Below are 17,727 nucleotides of genomic sequence, written 5' to 3'. Positions count from 1 at the left end.
CAGAGGACGACTCCCCTTCTCTACCCCAACCTCCCACCTCCCCGCAGTCCGTAGCCAACGCATGCACAGAGAGATTCTGATAAGCTCCTGCTGGGTTCTTTTAGGAGGCTGGCTTAGAGGAAACAAGGAAAAAGCAGAAACGTGGAAAAGCACCAAGAATGAGGCCCTGTCTGTAGGCCCAGCTGTGGGACTAGAGCTGGAGGGAAGGGAAAGTGCTGTGGAAGTTGGGAGAGGCAGCAACAGAAGAATTGGGGGGGGGGGGGGGAGTCTTCATGGTTGGGGAGTAGTAGGAGATGGCCAAATGTCCTAAGTGAATCAAAGATCAAGATTAGAATCCCATGAAGCCTCCAGGAGATTAATGCTTCCCCCAATTCAATTCAATTTAATTCGACAAGTATTTATTAATTGCCACCCTTACTGTATGTGGGGAAGATATAGAGTTTCTGTCCTTATGAAGCACCTACCATACAAAAAGACAAAAAAGTCAGTCCTTGCCCTTAAAGAGTTTGCAGTCTACTGAAAAACACTATTTTAAACTTGAACACCATAAATATACAAGAGAAGTAGAGAGGGCAGAGAAGTGAAACTTTTGGGACTGTCTATTTTAGGAAGATCAGGGAAACCCAAATGGAGCTGGTATAAGAATTAGGAGAGAATTCATATCTCCCTACTTTCTCTAAGGATCCTTGAGGGAGGAGGTATAACTCTGACATCAATCTGTTTCCAGCTGTTGGAGCCTCTCCCACTCCCTGACTGAATGCAAAGCCCCTCTGTTTCTGCTGCTAACTTACTTGTCTGGAGAAGGGTTTATGTTATGGAAGAAATTGGGCCTGTGTTGGACCTGAGTTGGACTCTGGTCATGCCTCCACTTGGCAGAGACTCAGGCCAAACTCCAAACCCAGGACCTTCCTTCAAATCACTCTCAAACAGAAGTAGCAATAATATTTAATGTCTGCTGAAGTTCTCACTTTTTCCTGGCTATTTCCAATCCTCTTCAAAATCTTTCCATCCTTCAGACAATTACAAAAGTTGTCTTTCTGCATCTCCATCTCTGTCTCTCTCTAACCTTTATTAAGTATTCTCCATAAATAATGCTGTGTTAGGCATGCAAAGCTCAATAAGACATGGCCACTGTTTTTCCTATTGCTATTTACTTCACTGACCTTCCTCTTCCTCTGGGGAACCAGACGAGCTTTCTGAATACTTAAGTATTAGAAAACTGCAGTTTTCTACAGGTTCCTTGTTCCAGTAAGCTCCTCCCTTCCCCCCAAAGGCACTGAAAACACAGATAAACTGAGTCACAGAATAAGTGGAACTTGAACTTCTACAGAGATAACTTGAAATGTGGAAATAAACCCCAGACTTGGACCCAAGAAGATCTAGGTATAGATCCTGGATGCGCTACTTTAGGTAAGTCACATAATCTTCCTTAGCCTTAGGAGCCTCATTTGCAAAAAGGAAAAGTTGGACTAGATGGGGGGCTCCAAAGTACCATTCTCTACCAAAGTGGGGGGGGGGATTCTTTTCTTAGAACTCTAATTACTACTCTCTCAGAGTCCAGGGCATAGATCTCCTACTTTGCCTCCTGCTTCTATTTTAGTACTGGGAAGTACCTTCTGTTGAGGGGACCTGGGAAGAAAAACGATGAAATTAGTTGTGTTGATTCCTCATCCCCTCCTCTTTTCATTTCTTCTGCCTCTCTGGAAGTCTTAGGTTTAGGTCCATTAAGTGAGACCAGCTAATGAACCTGACATTTATTGTCTCCCCTGAAGGGCTGTCATTCCTTCCTCCAAACTCCTCCCCCCAAATACTTCAATCAGATTTATCAACCGCACCAAGGTCGACTTTACTGACAGACTTAATCAGCCTTATCCTCCTAATCCAACCCTGGGAACAATCAAAGTAGTTCTAGGACAGAGCATTACTGGACTAGCAGGAGACAACACGGCCTATCCGGGCTCCATCACTGTGGGGCCCCTTCCCACCCTTGCTCTGGGCTGGGAATGGGGGCAGCGGAGGCATGTGTACCACGTTCCTTTTGCTCAGCACTCTGGTCATGCTCTGGCGGAGACACTTCAGCAATCAGGTCCATCCGTAAGCAATGGGTACCTTCTAATGACTGGAGAGGGATGGAAGTTGAAACCAGGTGGGAGTTAGTTAGAAACATGGGAGATTGAAGGTGTTTGGAGAATACTTTTTTCCCTCATTTCCTGTAAGAACTATGGTCCTCACTCACCTCTCTCTCTCTCTCTCTCTCTCTCTCTCTCTCACACACACACACACACACACACACACACACACACACACACATATGTCAGGGTGATGAGAAATCCTTTTGGGAGAATTTAAGGGCCTTGGACCATGGTTCGCACAATCCCATTTCATTTCATACATTGGGGATGGGTTTGTGGGAGGAAGGAGGTGGGAGAGGGGATTTGAGAAACCACCCTCCAGTTTGCCCCCAATATCTCTTGTGACTTTGTCCCACTCCTTCTGCTGACCCCAGAAAGGTGGATGGACCAGAGGAGACAGCTGCCAGCAGTTTAGACAAGGAACAAGGGATCTCTGGCAGGTGAGATATAAATGGGGAGGACATGGGAAGGCTTTGGTAAGGTTCCACAAGAAGTAGGCTGCAAAGGAAATTTTCTCTATCTGTGGAAAAGGAGGTAGACTACATATTTCCTTTTTTTTTTTTTTCCACATACACCCAAATGCCTGTCCTGACTGTTTGGTTGCTCAGATTTGAATTCTAGTAGCTTTTCTTTTTTTCCCCCTTCTTTCCCCTTTGTCCTACTGCCCCTCCTCACTCCACTCCCTTCCTGTTTTGGAAAAAGACTGTCCAAAGATCTTCCATCATGCCTGACTTGTCCCTTTTGGAGTAACCCTTGTGTCCAAAGCCCTCTGTGATAGTGTAGAATAGCTGAAAGCAAGGCTTTGGCTCCCTTCTTTCCTCATCCTCCACCCTGCCTCCCCCCCCCCCCCAACCCCAATCCGAGCAGCTTGTAGCTCTCTCTTGCCTGAACTCTCCAGTAGGATTTGATGTCATGTCCCCAATAGAAGGAGCTCGAGGAGTATGACATCATCAGTTCTTAGTCCTATTGGCTGGGCAGCCCCTGTGGGTAGGACACTACCTCTTGTGGCCATTAGATGTTAACTCTTCCTTAGGCTGAGACCACTTGTCCTACTGAGGATTGACTATTTCTGAAAACTTGGTGGCTTTCTATCCCTGATCTGACTCTTGTCCTCCTAAAGCATGATGAAATAGTTTCTCTGTCAAAATGCTCCTATGCCCATGGATGAATATCATTAATCAATCCATACATATTGCCTGATCATAAAGCAAAGTGCTTTTGTATGTAATAAGCACTTAATAAATGCCTTTACATTAATTCACTCATTACAAACTTTGCATTGTAAATATTGGTAAGATCTTCCCAAAGTGGGCTACACAACATAGGATCAAAGGTTTAAAACTGGAAAGAATCTTTATAGGTCATCTAATTCAATTTTGTCATTTTGCAGATTAGGAAACAGACCCAGACAGGTTAAATAATTTGCCCAAGGTCATAATTGGCAGAACCAAGAGCCTAGAACATCATGATTTTAATATCAAATCAATAGAGAGAACTTGTAAAGCTTTGGCTCACTACTGTTCCCTTCCATAATGATAAAGTTAGTTATCCCGAAATTATTAAACACATAACAATATTCCAGGAACAAATGTCCCTAGGGACACTATTCCTCTCTGAGAATTCTCCCTTTGGAATGATGAGCAGGGCTTAGGTAGTAGTTACTGTTTTTATTGGGCTGCTGGGGGGCACCATGATGCCTAGAGTGCTGGACCTGGAGTCAGGCAGACTCATCATTCTGAGTTCAAATCTGGTCTCTGACACTTAGAAACTAATTGTGTGTAGTCACTGTGGTTGAGTCACTTAACTCTGTTTGCCTCAATCCCTCATCTGTAAAATGAGAAATGGCAAAATCCTTCTTGGAAAAAGCCAAGAAAACTCAAATGGAGTCACAAAGAGATAACAATTGGTCAGAATTACTTTTACCTGTTTGGGGACTCTTCTCAGAATCAGACTGATGAATAGAAGAGGGAAAATGCTGTAGAGAGTTCTTGCCTTGGAATTAGAGAATCTAGGTTTCAATACAGGCTCTGCTACTTCCTAGCTGTGTGCCTACTGGAAAATAAGTTTTCTCATCTGTCAAATGAAGGAGTTAGACAACAATAATTTATGGTGCCTTTCAGTTCTAAATTATACTACATGAATACAACAAGCTGTGGAAATCTGATTTTGCCTCTGGTTTCCCTATTTCTCATTTCATCATTTCCTCTCTAATGATTTAGTCTTTTGGTTAAAAAGAAATAAAGTCATTCAAAGTTATGAGTTCAAAGGAAGACAAAACCATTCATTGATTTAACAAACTATGTAAACTGGCTGGGTGGAGGATACACAAATGAAAAAATGAATTAGTAAATGAAAACAACACTAAAACTCTGTCCAACTAAAATTTGGCTCACTTGCAATGGCTGATCTTAGTCCCAGAGAAAAGAGGAGCAAATATTTCTCTCCCCTCTCAATGAGAGGTAGGGAACTATAGCTATGGAATATCTAATATGTCATCAGAAATGGTTAGAACTTTTTCTTTTTGGTCTTGCTCAAATTTTCCTTTGCTACTAGATGGAATTCATTAGTGAAGTCTATCAGAAAAAATATTCTGATGTTAAAAAAGGCAAATAGTTTTTATCATGGAAAGCATATATAAAAAAGAATAAGGATTTGGTTTCAGATGACAATTGTTTATTTGAAAATATTTTTAAGTTCCAGAATTTCAGAATTGCAAAGAATCTGAAACCATTTAGTCCAATATAGAATTGAACAAGAATTTATACCTCAATATTCTCAACTATTATCATTTAGACTTCATTTGAAGACCTCTAGTTAGGGAGAATTTATTACTTCCCTATACTTTTGGAAGTTTATCCCTATATGAAACCTAAATATTATCTTCTGCAACTCCGTACTCATTAATTCTAGTTCTGCCCTCTAGGGCTAAGCAATAAGACAGTTGGAAATCTGTTTTAGAAATATAAATAATGCATCCAGTCATAACTCTAGATCTTGCGACAAGTGGTCACAGCTTTGAGAGGGTAGGGAGTGGTATTTGTTAGAATGAGGAGAGTCAGGTTTGGGGAATGCATTCAAAAATATAGTACTGCTATAAGTTTGGAAACATTTACATTTTGATCTTCCATTTCAGCTCAAGCCCTGGTCCTCCCTCTTCTTGAGGAAACTACTGCATGTCGGAAAAAGAATCAGTCATAAAAATGAGCACCAATGGATGTATACTTTGTATTGTTATGTTTTTCCCCTTAGAAGGACTGCTTTTCATGAGGGCTCATGTTGGAATTGAGAGAACTGCTGAAAAATTTCAAGTTTCTAGATCCTACCCCCCTTTTCTTTTTCTAAATTTTATTTCTTTAAGGCACTTGCCCATGGTCATGCAGCCAGGCAATTATTTAGTGTCTAAGACCAAATTTGAACTCCGGTCCTCCTAACTCCAGGGCCAGTGCTCTATCTACTGCACCACCTAGCTGCCTCTCCTACCCCCTTTTCTTGAAAACTGTCAACAATTTGACAAGACCTGGAGGGAAGGCACCATTAGAGATGGAGCAACCCAAAGTCCTTTGGACTGTTGTCAGACTCAGGGTTGGAGTGGGGAGGGGTGGGGGAATGAGATACCACAGCATCCAAGCATCCTTGGGATCTTGAACAACATGAGAACTGTCCACTGCATGAGGGAGGGCTTGGAATTTGTTTGGCTGAGAATATTAATTTGTCTGCTTGAGAGCAATAATAAATCTCATTTTCTGTTGAGTAGTGTTGATTACAATTTAACATGATTGTCCCTATACAGCATCTTCCTCCCTCCAGTCCTCATAACTCACTTTGACTCTGGTTGTTTTGTTGAGATGATCTGTGAGAAAGAAATGCCAGTAGCATCTTTGACATGTCTGCCTGAAACTGAATGAGGACAGCTAACAAATAGCTCTTTTGACTGTACTCTGTTTAGGAGTGTGAATGCCATGTGTGTGTGTGTGTGTGTGTGTGTGTATATGTGTCTGTTTATGTGTGTGTGTGTGTGTATATGTGTCTGTTTATGTGTGTGTGTGTGCTGTGATCTATATATATGTGTGTGTATTTATATATGTATGCATTTGTGTATATATATATATATATATATATATATTATGTTTGTATCTGGGGAGAGAAGACAAAAATGGTCATGGTTTTATTCACTTATTTGTTTTTGATACATCTGTCTTCTGTTTGATTAAATAGCTAGTATGGGAAGGGAGAGTGGATACTTTCTGACTGTTCAGTAACTTCAGTTGCATCTCCTCCATCCCCACTCCCTGTCCCCTAGCTGCTTTGCCATTTTTCCTCTCTACTCAATCCTACATGACCCTATGCAGAGGTAAAAGCATATTTCTGTTTCTGTTTAGAGATTCAAACATGAGCCATCCTGGCAGCTGCTCCTGATTGTCTCATGGTCATTAATCTTCAAAAGAATGCCGACATATATTCCTGTCCCTCAATGTCACTCCCTCCCCTACCCCTGCCCCTGCCTGGGTTGCATCTTTGCACTTGGCTTTTTGGACCTTTTTTTCCCCATTGCAGCTGTCCTTATGGTTCATAAAAATGGAGAAAGTGACAGAAGAGTTCCTCCAGGCAGAACCTTCTAGCTCAAGAGGAACAAGGAGAGCAGATGGAGGACAGAGCAGAGAGGGAGAGGAAGTCCGCTTTAGAGAGATGTAGAAAGAAGCAGATCCTTAGGGAAAACCTCCTCACACTAAAAGAGAATAAGCATAGCATCTTGAAATGCTCAGTTCTGAAGGTGCTGAAAAGAATAGCATATTTTAGCTTCAGTTCAGGACTTGTTTAAGGCTGCTTGCCTCTGTCTGTCAGCCTGTCATCTTCCTGGGTGGCAGCTCCCTCATTAATGACAGCATTATGGCAGGAGGACAGCATTCCTTGGCTGGGTCTCGGGGTCCTGTGATCTCATCTCTCTTGCTTGATTTCCTCACCATGTTCCTGTCATTTCATTATAGTCTCCACTGGTCATTCCCTCCTGGGATGTAGCTGGGTTAGGACCCAAAGCTATGGATGGCTTCCTATGGGACATCAATTTGAGGCCAAGTTCTAGGGAAGTGGTCTTTCCTGCTCCACCACTGAGAAATCTGCAGAAGAAGAGGGTGATGGGATTGATTGCCTGAGCTTAGGAGACTGCCTAGGCCCTGGCAGCTGGGAGGACATGTGTGCTGGGCAGGATGAGAGCTTTCCCCCAGCAAGCAGGATGGCTGTGGGGGGAGCAGATTGTGTTTACACCTTCCCCCTACACCAGTCCCACGCTTGCGTGTTATTCCTGGGGCCTCTCCCACCTCAGGTTCTCGGCACAATCTGCACATTTGCCTCTCCTGCTGTAGAAAGCTGTGTCTCCTTTAGCCAGGAGGGTTTCTCCAGAAATTCTGTGCCTGAGGCCCTCTAGGTTTCCTTCACTCCAACTCCCACCCCCAACCACTTTGGGAGAGCTTTGGCTAGCTCTTGCTCTCTCTCTCTCTCTCTCTCTCTCTCTCTCTCTCTCTCTCTCTCTCGGTGTGTGTGTGTGTGTGTGTGTGTGTGTGTGTGTGTGTGTGTGTGAGAGAGAGAGAGAGAGATTGACTTTCCTATTATCTGCTACCCCATCTCTCTTCTATACATATGACCCATAAGAAAATGCTTGGGAACGGGAGGGGGAAGCCCAAGTTTTGACTTAACAGAAGAAAAGGTCTAAATGAGAAGAGGGTTTTAAAAAGATCTTCCTTCAATGGGAACTAAGGAAAGTAAGGTAGACATAACTGGAGGGACCACCTGAGTCCCTAACTCCTCTCTTAGGTTCTATTGGTTGATTGTACCCCTGACTATTGTGTGATATGATTCTTTCCATTTCCTAACCCCTTCATGTAAAATATGACCAAATTACTTGAACTTACAACTCCAAATCAGAAGGACAAGAAGTAGCTGAGTCTGAAGGTAAAGTCAGAGATATAGGGATAAAGACGGTGAAATAGTAAAGATGGGGAAAGAAATAGGAGATGAGATCTGCTGCTTCCTGGGATGAATATCTCCTTCTCTCCCCCCACCCCAACTTCTCTGCTGATACAAACTCTATTCTTTGTCACTGTCCTTATGGCTGGTAAACTAATCCACATCCTCCCAGGGACCTTGGGCAAGGAGGGCATCACTACTCCTTTGCAAGCCAAGAAGTCAAATTCCCTCCCTTTTTGTGCCCTGTCCTCATATCACTGAATTTTTTTTTGCATATCAGCTCAGGAAGCAGACAGGAGGTAGCTGACCTGATATGTTTTATATCCTTCATCTGAATACTAATCTCTCTACTGGTAGGAGTCTGAGTGACAGCAAAAAGACTGCTCTGAGCTACATGGAAGCAGGGGGCATCAGTTGGGAGCAAGGAAGGTGCTGTTCTCAGTTGCTTCTGCTGCTGAGATGCAATGCTTTGCTATTTCTTCTGCCATTAGGTGAGAGCTAAATGGTGTGTGTGTGTGTGTGTGTGTGTGTCTGAGATGGGATGACAGGAGGTGTTGTACCACAGCAGCAGTAGCCTCACTTTGAATACCATAACTGGGGAGACCACTTCCCATTCTCAGGTAAATGCAGTCATAAATCTGCATGCTTACAGATAGGTACTCAGTAGAAATCAATGTGTATATGTGTGTATCTCTGGAAGCCATCCTAGAAACCTTGCTGGGAATGTTATATATTCATTAGACTGGTCCGTCCTGCATACACATTGAAGTAAGCAACAGAATTTTTCAACATATAAGAGAAAGGCATTGCAGTATCTATGATATATATGGAGAATGTAGGCACTCAGGTTCATAGACTATGCGATCTGTATAGGAAAAGATCTTTAGTGATGGTATGTTGATACTGCAAGGAGTACCACTGGGACACTCTGAAATAATCCCTAAGGAGAGATCCAGAGGAGGAGGGAAAGATATTTCTTGATGAGACTTGAAATGAAAAGAGATGCAGTAGGAAGATGAGGAAAATTGCTTCCTTAGTAAAGGTCTGGAGGAAACAGCTGCTTATTCCTAATGGCCTGTAATTCAGGGAATAAAATTGGGTCTCTATTCTGTGGGTTAGGGAATGTATGCAACTTCAGATCTGGACTAATCCCCTTCAAGGTGACAATAACACAAGAATTATTCTATAAGCAAGATCTTCCCAATCAAGGATTTATGTCTCCTGCCAGTTGCCAGGGGTGTTCAGCCAAGGTTATCCTCCCTGCTTTTCAGGAATTCATTATTCAAGAATGGAGAGGATTCCAAATATAAAGTGCCACTCTCTTCTTGCCAGATGAAGGAATGTGAATCCTTTCTATCTGGGAGATGTCTCTTCTGATCTCTGGCCATTCTCCCTCAGTTGGAAAACAGCAAGAACTGGCAGTAGACATCTCATTAAAGAAACCAACCAAATAAAGTAAAAACAAAAAAACCATTGATAGCCTTCCCTGTATCCTCTATTCCCAAAAGACAGATAGGGGACCCTGAGAGGACATGGGAGGGGGCAGACAGTTGGAGATGAAAGGAAGGTGAAGGAGAGAAAGAAGGGTCTTACTAGATGGTAGGTGGCAGGGAGAGGGTGGGTTTATAGGAGGATAAACCTGGAAGGGAGTGCTGAGAAGGAAGGATGCCGAGTATCCTATTGACAGAAACTGGAACTGGTTGTGATGAGTTAAGCTCTTCTATCTATGGGAAACTTCTGCCCTCTAGTGGGAGTGTAAGGACAGAGTAAGAAAAGGAGGGAGAAAGAAAGATAAGGGAGAGAGAGAGAAAGGAAAGAAGGAAAAAAGAAGAAAGGAGGAAAGAATGAAAGAAAGAAAGGATGGAAGGAAGGGAAGGGAGGGAGAGAGTGAAGGAACAAGAAGCAAGGAGGGAAGGAGGGAGGAAGAAAGGAAGGCAGGAAAGAAGGAAAAGCAAGTTTGAGGGCATAGTCCTAGAATTCTAGAATCTGGTAGATTCAGCTACACATATATACAGACCACAGCATATACTCATAAAGGATTCATATTTTCCTAGACCCAAATTAGAATATGATGTTTGACAAAGTTCATTTGCTAAAGTCTTTAATTCATGGATTTATTTATATAGCAAGTCTTAGCAAAGTACAAAATTAAATTATTTAGGGAAACTTTTATTTATAAAATTGATATTTTATTTTTCCAGTTCCATACTTTGGGACTTTTACTACAATCATTCATTTGCAAATTTATAAGCTACATATTTTTCAACCACTCTTCCTTCCCTTCCCCTTTCCCTTGGTGGCATAAGGTCTGGGAAAAGTTGTATGTGTAGGAGTAGCTAGGTGGTGCAGTGGATAGAGCACCAGCCCTAGGGTCAGGAAATCCTGAGTTCAAACCCAATCTCAGACATTTAATAATTACTTAGCAAGTCACTTAATCCTATTGCCTTGCAAAAAAAAATGTACACATTTCTATTTACAGATTAGCCATTTTGTGTAAGAGGAATTAGGAATAAGGGAAAAGAAAGAAAACCCATGAGATAGGAAAGAAAAACATAAGAGAAGTTTTTAAAGATGAACATATTATGCATCCAAATTCTGTTGTTTTGCTTTGTTTTTCCTCTGAATGTGGATGGCATTGTCCATAACAGATCTCCCAGGTTTGTCCTTGATCTCTGAACTTTTGAGAAGAACTGTGTCTGTCATAGTTGATCAACTCACAATATTGTTAATGTGTACAATGTTCTCTTGGTATTGCTTCCTTCATTCAATCTCAATTCATGTAATTCTTTTTTTTTTTTTTTGCAAGGCAAATGGGGGTTAAGTGACTTGCCCAAGGCCACATGGCTAGGTAATTATTAAGTGTCTGAGACTGGATTTGAATCCAGGTACTCCTGACTCCAAGGCCACTGCTTTATCCACTATGCCAGCTAGCCGCCCCTCACTACGCCACCTAGCCGCCCCTAGTTCATGTAATTCTAAGAAAACTTTTTAAATTTTAGAATAAAATGACAATAAAATACACACAACTTTGAACCACAGGCAAAATAACTACCTATACTAGTGCCTGAAAGTATTCATTGTCTTAGCACACCTGTGGCAGCCAGATCAACTTTGTCCAGCTGCCAAATTTGGCAAAGGGAGAGCAGATGGTTATAAATATGTTGTCCACACCATGCCAAATACTATATGCATCCATAATATATTATTCCTAACCATAGACAAACCTTATTCATATTTTAGTAAGCAATTCTGATTTTTTTTTTAACCTGGAATGTATGCTTCTCTTATAATATTTGTTGACTTGATTTCTTCAGTTACTGATTACTGAAGAACTGGTGTTTCTGGGACATTTCAATGATTTATTAGGACAACAGGACAGAATATCTGAAATTGGAACAGTTGTAGGAAATATGGCTCTCTGCTTTGAATCCAGGTTAGCTTGCTGATTGGTTAAAAGATTGGCTCTGAACTCAGGAAGACTTGATTTAGTCAAACCCTGTCTTTGATATAAACTGTGATTCAAGTCTCAAACTCAAAGTGCTTCAGGCAATTTTCCAAGGCATAAGTTATAGAGGAGTTGCCAGTGTATGTATATACATATACATATACATATACATATATATATATATATATATATATATATATATCCTCAATGCTGTATCCAATTAGTATGATGGACAAATTCCACCATGAATTACAAACTCTCTCCTGTAACATCTAGACTAAATGCTCATTCGTAACTCATGAAACTGATTGCTCCCTATAATTTTGTTTCACCTACAGTCATGTTTTCCGGGAACCAATTAATGATATTAGGCAGGATGTGCCTGCTTATCCTTGTGAATGTGATGTTTAGAGATGATTAGGGGAGACAGGACAAAGATATGAGAGAATATTAGATGTAAGAACATACAATTTCAACTGCCCAGAACTATGCCCTATATGGTGGGATTTCTGAAATGAGAACCATAATGTCCTTTTTTTTTGTGAGATGAGAAGTTTGGAGAGATGATATACAAAGTACTACCCTTCAATGCTCACATTCCAGAATTGTTTGACTGACTAATGAAAAAATTGTTGGTTCTATTCTGGGAAGACTTCAATAAAATTATACTAAATTATATAGACACATATATAGTATGTATATGTGTATCTCTCTCTCTCTATCTATCTAATCACATAATCTTTTTTAATTTAATATTTATTTATTCTCATTTTGTACTAACAATGTTTTTTAATACATTAATAAAATATTCTTGTTTAAGAGTAAACAAAATACCTCCCCAAAATATAGACTCACTTGAGTGATAAAGAAAAGGGGAGAGAAACAAATTAAGATTAAAAAATAATAATAGTAATAATTATAGATATGGTCAGGTGGCACAATGGACGGAGCACCGGCCCTGAAGCCAGGAGCACCCAAGCCCATATCCAGCCCCGTACACCCAATAATCACCCAGCTGTGTGACATGCAAGCCACCCCAACCCCATTGCCCTGCATAAACCAAAAAAAAAGAAAAAAAAGACCTAAAATAAAATAGTAATAATGGTAGGGGTGGCTGGGTGGCAGACAGAGCACTGGCCCTTGAGCCAGGAGCACCGAGGTCCGAATCAGGCCTCAGACATCCAATGTTCACCCTGCTATGCGGCCCCAGGCAGGCCACCCAGCCCCATTTGCCCTGTACCCCCCCAAAATAATAATAATAAAAATTGTGCTTCAGTCTGTGTTCCAACACCACCAACTCTGAGGTGGGTGGATCACATTCTTTATGATAAGTCCATCACAAAAGTTACTTCCATATTTTTCCATGGTTGACATTGCTGATCGCAACTCCCTCCTTTTGTATTTCTCCACTACCCTGTACTATATGTTTTTTCTCCTTTCACTGACTCTGCTGTAGGATATCTGAGTGGCACAGCAGACAGATCCCTGGCCCTGGGGTCAAGAGGCCCCAAGCCCCCATACCACCTCTTAGGCCCAGCATCCACCTGGCTATGGTCCCAGACAGGCCATCCAATCCCAGCCCCTTGCAAGAAGTAAAAAAGAAAATGTGTTATATCTGACCACTCTCTGCCTATGGTCCATCCTCTCCTCTTTCATTCACATCCCCACCCCTTCCCCTGTCCCCCCCTCTCTCCTTCTTACTCCAGATGTCTATACCCCATTGAGTATATATGCTGTTTCCTCTCCTAGCCACCTCTGATGAGAGCAAAGATTCCCTCATTCCCCCTTGCCTTCCCCCCTTCCATATCATTGCAATAGATCATTGTAATAAAGAAAAATATTATTATATGAAATCTTAGTCTATTCCTCCTCTCCTTTTTCTTTCTCCCATTACATTTCCCTTTTTTCTATTGACTCAATTTTTACGCAACATTTTATCTTCAAATTCAGCTTTCTCCTGTGCTTCATCTATAAAAGCTCCTTCTACCTGCTCTGTTAATTGAGAAGGTTCATATGAGTATTATCGGTGTCATTTTTCTATAAAGGAATATATGCAGTTCATCATCATTAAATTCCTCATATTTTCCCCTTCTCCTCCAATCTCCATGCTTCACTTGAGTCCTGTATTTGAAGATCAAACCTTCTGTTGAGCTCTGGCCATTCCAACAGGAACATTTGAAATTCCCCTGGTTCATTGAAAGTCCATATTTTTCCCTGGAAGACGACATTCAGTTTTGCTGGGTAGTTGATTCTTGGTTGCATTCTAAGCTCTTTTGCCTTCCAGAATATTATATTCCAAGCCCTATAAGCTTTTAATGTAGTTGCTGCTAAGTCCTGTGAGATCCTGATTGCAGCTCCATGGTATTTGAATTGTGTCCTTCTGGCTGCTTGTAATATTTTCTCTTTGACTTGGGAGTTCTGGAATTTGGCTATAATATTCCTGGGGGTTGGTTTTTTGGGATCTCTTTCTCGGGGGGATCTGTGGATTCTATTTCTATTTTGCCCTCTACTTCTAGGATATCAGGGCAATTTTCCTGTAGTAATTCTTTGAAAATGATGTCAAGGCTCTTTTCCTGATCATGACTTTCAGGTATTCCAATAATTTTTAAATTATCTTTCCCAAGTCTGTTTTCCATAGCAGTTGTTTTTTCAATGAGATGTTTCACATTTTCTTCTAATTTTTCATTCTTTTGGTTTTGAAGTATTGAGTTCTGATTTCTCGTAAATTCATCAATCTCCCTGAGTTCTATTCTTTTTCTCAAGGATTTGTTTTCCTCAGAGAGTTTTCTTATCTCTTTTTCCATCTGGCCAATTCTGCTTTTTAAAGCATTCTCCTCATTAACTTTTTGAACTGTTTTATCCATTTGACCTAAGTGGGTTTTTAGCATGTTATTTTCTTCAGCATTTTTTTGGATTTCCTTGACTAAGCTGCTGACTTCATTTTCATGTTTTTCCTCCATCTCTCTTATTTCTTTTACCAGTTTTTCTTCTAACTCCCTCATTTGATTTTCAAAGTCTTTTTTGAGCTCTATCATAGCCTGAGCCCAATTTCTGTTTTTATTTGGAGTCTTTAGATGTAGGAGTTTGTGCTTCCTCATCTTCAGACTGAGTGTTTTGATCCTTCTTGGGCTCACAGGCAAAATATTTCCCAATGGTGTTCCTCTTGTTTCTCTGCTTGCTCATTTTCCCAGACTTAGCCTGTTTTGGGGGTGCTTCCTGAGCTATTGGGACACTCCCGCAAGGATCTCGGTGTGTGAGGCTCTGTCCTCCCTCCTGGTCTGTGAATGACCATATGCGCCCCCCCCCCCTCTGCCATGGGGCTGAGGTGGGGGGGGGCTGCTATTCTTAGGGGGGGGTCTAGACTGTGATCAGGATCTGAATGTGGTCAGAACCCCAGAGTCCTGTTCCAGGGGCAGAGGACAGAGCTTGGCAGTCTCTCTTCACTCTGCTCCCTAGGGGCTCCTGCTTACCTGCTCCGCCTGCTTCTGTTTCCTGAATCTGGACTGCCTTGGCTTGCTCTGTGCCCTGAGGGCTTGGCTTCATGTGCTCGTGCTCGCTCTGGCAGAGGTCCTCTGCTGTTCTCCCAATTTGTGCCCATGTGGTCCTCGGGGTGTAGGTCAGGAAACTCCCCTGCTGCTGTGAGCCACGGGCTCCCAGTGCCCTTGGACTACCTCCAGGAGACTGAAGTTCTTTCACTCTGGAGGACCACCCCTCTGGCAAGCTGCCCCTCTGACCCCCCCCCCCCCAGAAGAGCCTTTCTGCTCTTTTCCAGGTTACCTTGAGTAGGAGAACTACCTCACTGGGTCCCTCTGTGGGTTCTGTCTCTCGAAAATTTAGAGTCCTTAACTTATAAGTTTTATGAGAGAGTGCCTAAGACAAGATCAGTTCTTGTTGTCATCTTGGCTCTGCCCCTCCCCCCATGAATTGTTACTCTTTTTTTTTTTTAGGTTTTTGCAAGGAAAATGGGGTTAAGTCGCTTGCCCAAGGCCACACAGCTAGGTAATTATTAAGTGTCTGAGACCAGATATGAACCCAGGTACTCCTGACTCCAGGGCCGGTGCTTTATCCACTGTGCCACCTAGCCACCCCAATTGTAACTCTTAACAGAGAGAATATACCTAGCCAGAAGTGATGGACACTCATGACTTATCCATGAGACTGCTATCCAATGGGATGAAACTGGCTATAACCCTACTTGGGAGAAAGACTAATATCTCTCAAGAATTGTAACTCTGTTAGATAGAATTCACACAATCTTTCTGTCCCCAGTGCCATGCTAGATAGTGTGGAGGATGTCCAGGATATATAAGACCCAGAGTCATTTTAATTGATATTTCAGATGCTGCAAGTTTTCATTACCTTAATATCTCTTATACCAGATGAACTCATTCCTAAAATTCCACAGTATAATACCCCTAGAAAAAGCAATATGGTGCAGTGGAAAGAATGCTGGATGGATTTGGAGTTATAGGACATTGTTTCTAATCCCTGCTCTGCTAAAGGGGTAGTAGGCAAGTTCTTCTCCATTCAGGTTCTCAAACTAGGAATTGAGTTTTAAATAAGAGTTAGTGAGAAGATAAAATATTATTTTCAGTTTCTACTGTGTTGATTCTACAATGAAAAAATTGATTTTATGCTCTATTGATTTTTCATAATTTAGTCTGCATCTGTCTAAAGTCACCTTTCTATATTGTTGAGTTGAGCTTAGGAATTTATCTTTCTCTCTGGGTTAGTTTAAAGTTTTAATTAAAAGAAAAATTGTTACCTCTTCTACTAGTAGCTCCAGGACATATTGTCTTTAAATTCCACAAATTAACTTGGTACCATCCACAAAAGAAATAGCTTCTGTCCATGCAATTAGGAGAGTTTATAATCTCTTTCAAGAAGATAGCTAGTCTGGTGGTTTTGATCACTTAACAAAGATTACAACATGCAGATAGGTCCCATAAAATAATCAACATTCTTTAATGATAGAGAGGGGTGGTTACTAACACCAAATGGTTACTAGCCTATTTTCCTTGATGTAACCAATCAGGTTGTCTCTACCTCCATAAAGCTGTCTGCCATGTAACCAATCAAATTGTCTCCCAATACTACCTAAGTTCTGTTCTTTGTTCTCTTATATTTCCCAAAACTATTTGAAGGCTAGAAGTCTTACCTTGGGGTTTTTGGTCTTTGAGAGTAGTCACTGAACCAAATTATTGGTTATTGCCAGTCTAACATTAATCATGCTTGGGTCTTTGTCTCTCAGTTTAACCTTAATTTTTCAATTGTAACATTAGGAATTCAAGGGGCAGGGAATGTTCTATTTGACTGCATAGAATGCATTAAGGGAAGAAATGTGAAGTAAGAAAATTTGTGGCACCAAATGGTTGAGTGCCTTGAATAGCAAATAGCAGTTTGAACCTTACTTTAAATAATTAAATGACCTGAGACTGATAGGTGATGTAGTAGATCAGGAAGAACTAAATTCAACTCTTGTCTTAGATATTTACTAGCGGAGTGACCCTGTGAAAGTGAACCTCTCTCAGTCTCAGTTCCCTCATCTGTAAAATAGGGATAATAGCATCTCCCTTCTGGGTTGTTGTGAGCATCACATGAGATAATAAATGTAAAGTGCTTTGTAAACCTTAAAATGCCATATAAATAATAACTATTATTGTTGCTATTATTATTTCATTTTTAAAAATTATTTATTTTGAATTTTACAATTTTCCCCTAATCTTGCTTCCCTTCCCCCACCCCCACAGTCTATTAATCTTTACATTGTTTTCATGGTATACATTGATCTAAGTTGAATGTGATGAGACAGAAATCATATCCTTAAGGAAAAAAAATAACGTATAAGAGATAGCAAAATTACATACTAAGATAATGTGTTTTTTTTTTTAATTAAAGGCAATAGTCTTTAGTCTTTGTTCAAACTCCATGATTCTTTCTCTGGATACAAATGGTATTCTCCATCTTGGATACCCCCAGATTGTCCCTGATTGCTGCACTGAAGGAATGAGCATGTCCATTAAGGTTGACCATCACCCCTATGTTGCTGTTAGGGTGTACAATGTTCTTCTGGTTCTGTTCATCTCTCTCAGCATCAGTTCATGCAAATCCTTCCAGGCTTCCCTGAATTCTCATCCCTCCTGGTTTCTAATAGAACAATAGTGTTCCATCACTTACATATACCACAGT

General features: G+C 41.2%; 1 long non-coding RNA gene across 3 annotated transcripts in view; it reads left to right on the top strand.

The window, feature by feature from the left end:
• The window catches only part of LOC141514045 (uncharacterized), a 39,690-nt gene extending 33,627 nt beyond the window's left edge, over positions 1–6,063 (top strand). For all 3 annotated transcript variants that reach the window (XR_012475934.1, XR_012475935.1, XR_012475936.1), the window contains exons 3-5: positions 1,274–1,410; positions 2,507–2,572; positions 5,266–6,063. This is a non-coding gene — a long non-coding RNA (uncharacterized LOC141514045). The remainder of the gene's footprint in view (positions 1–1,273; positions 1,411–2,506; positions 2,573–5,265) is intronic.
• Positions 6,064–17,727: the final 11,664 nt, after the last annotated feature.

The sequence above is a fragment of the Macrotis lagotis genome, chromosome 2 (assembly GCF_037893015.1).
Source record: "Macrotis lagotis isolate mMagLag1 chromosome 2, bilby.v1.9.chrom.fasta, whole genome shotgun sequence".
In the NCBI taxonomy this organism is placed as follows: Eukaryota; Metazoa; Chordata; class Mammalia; order Peramelemorphia; family Peramelidae; genus Macrotis; species Macrotis lagotis.
This window is presented reverse-complemented; position numbering and strand designations above follow the sequence as displayed.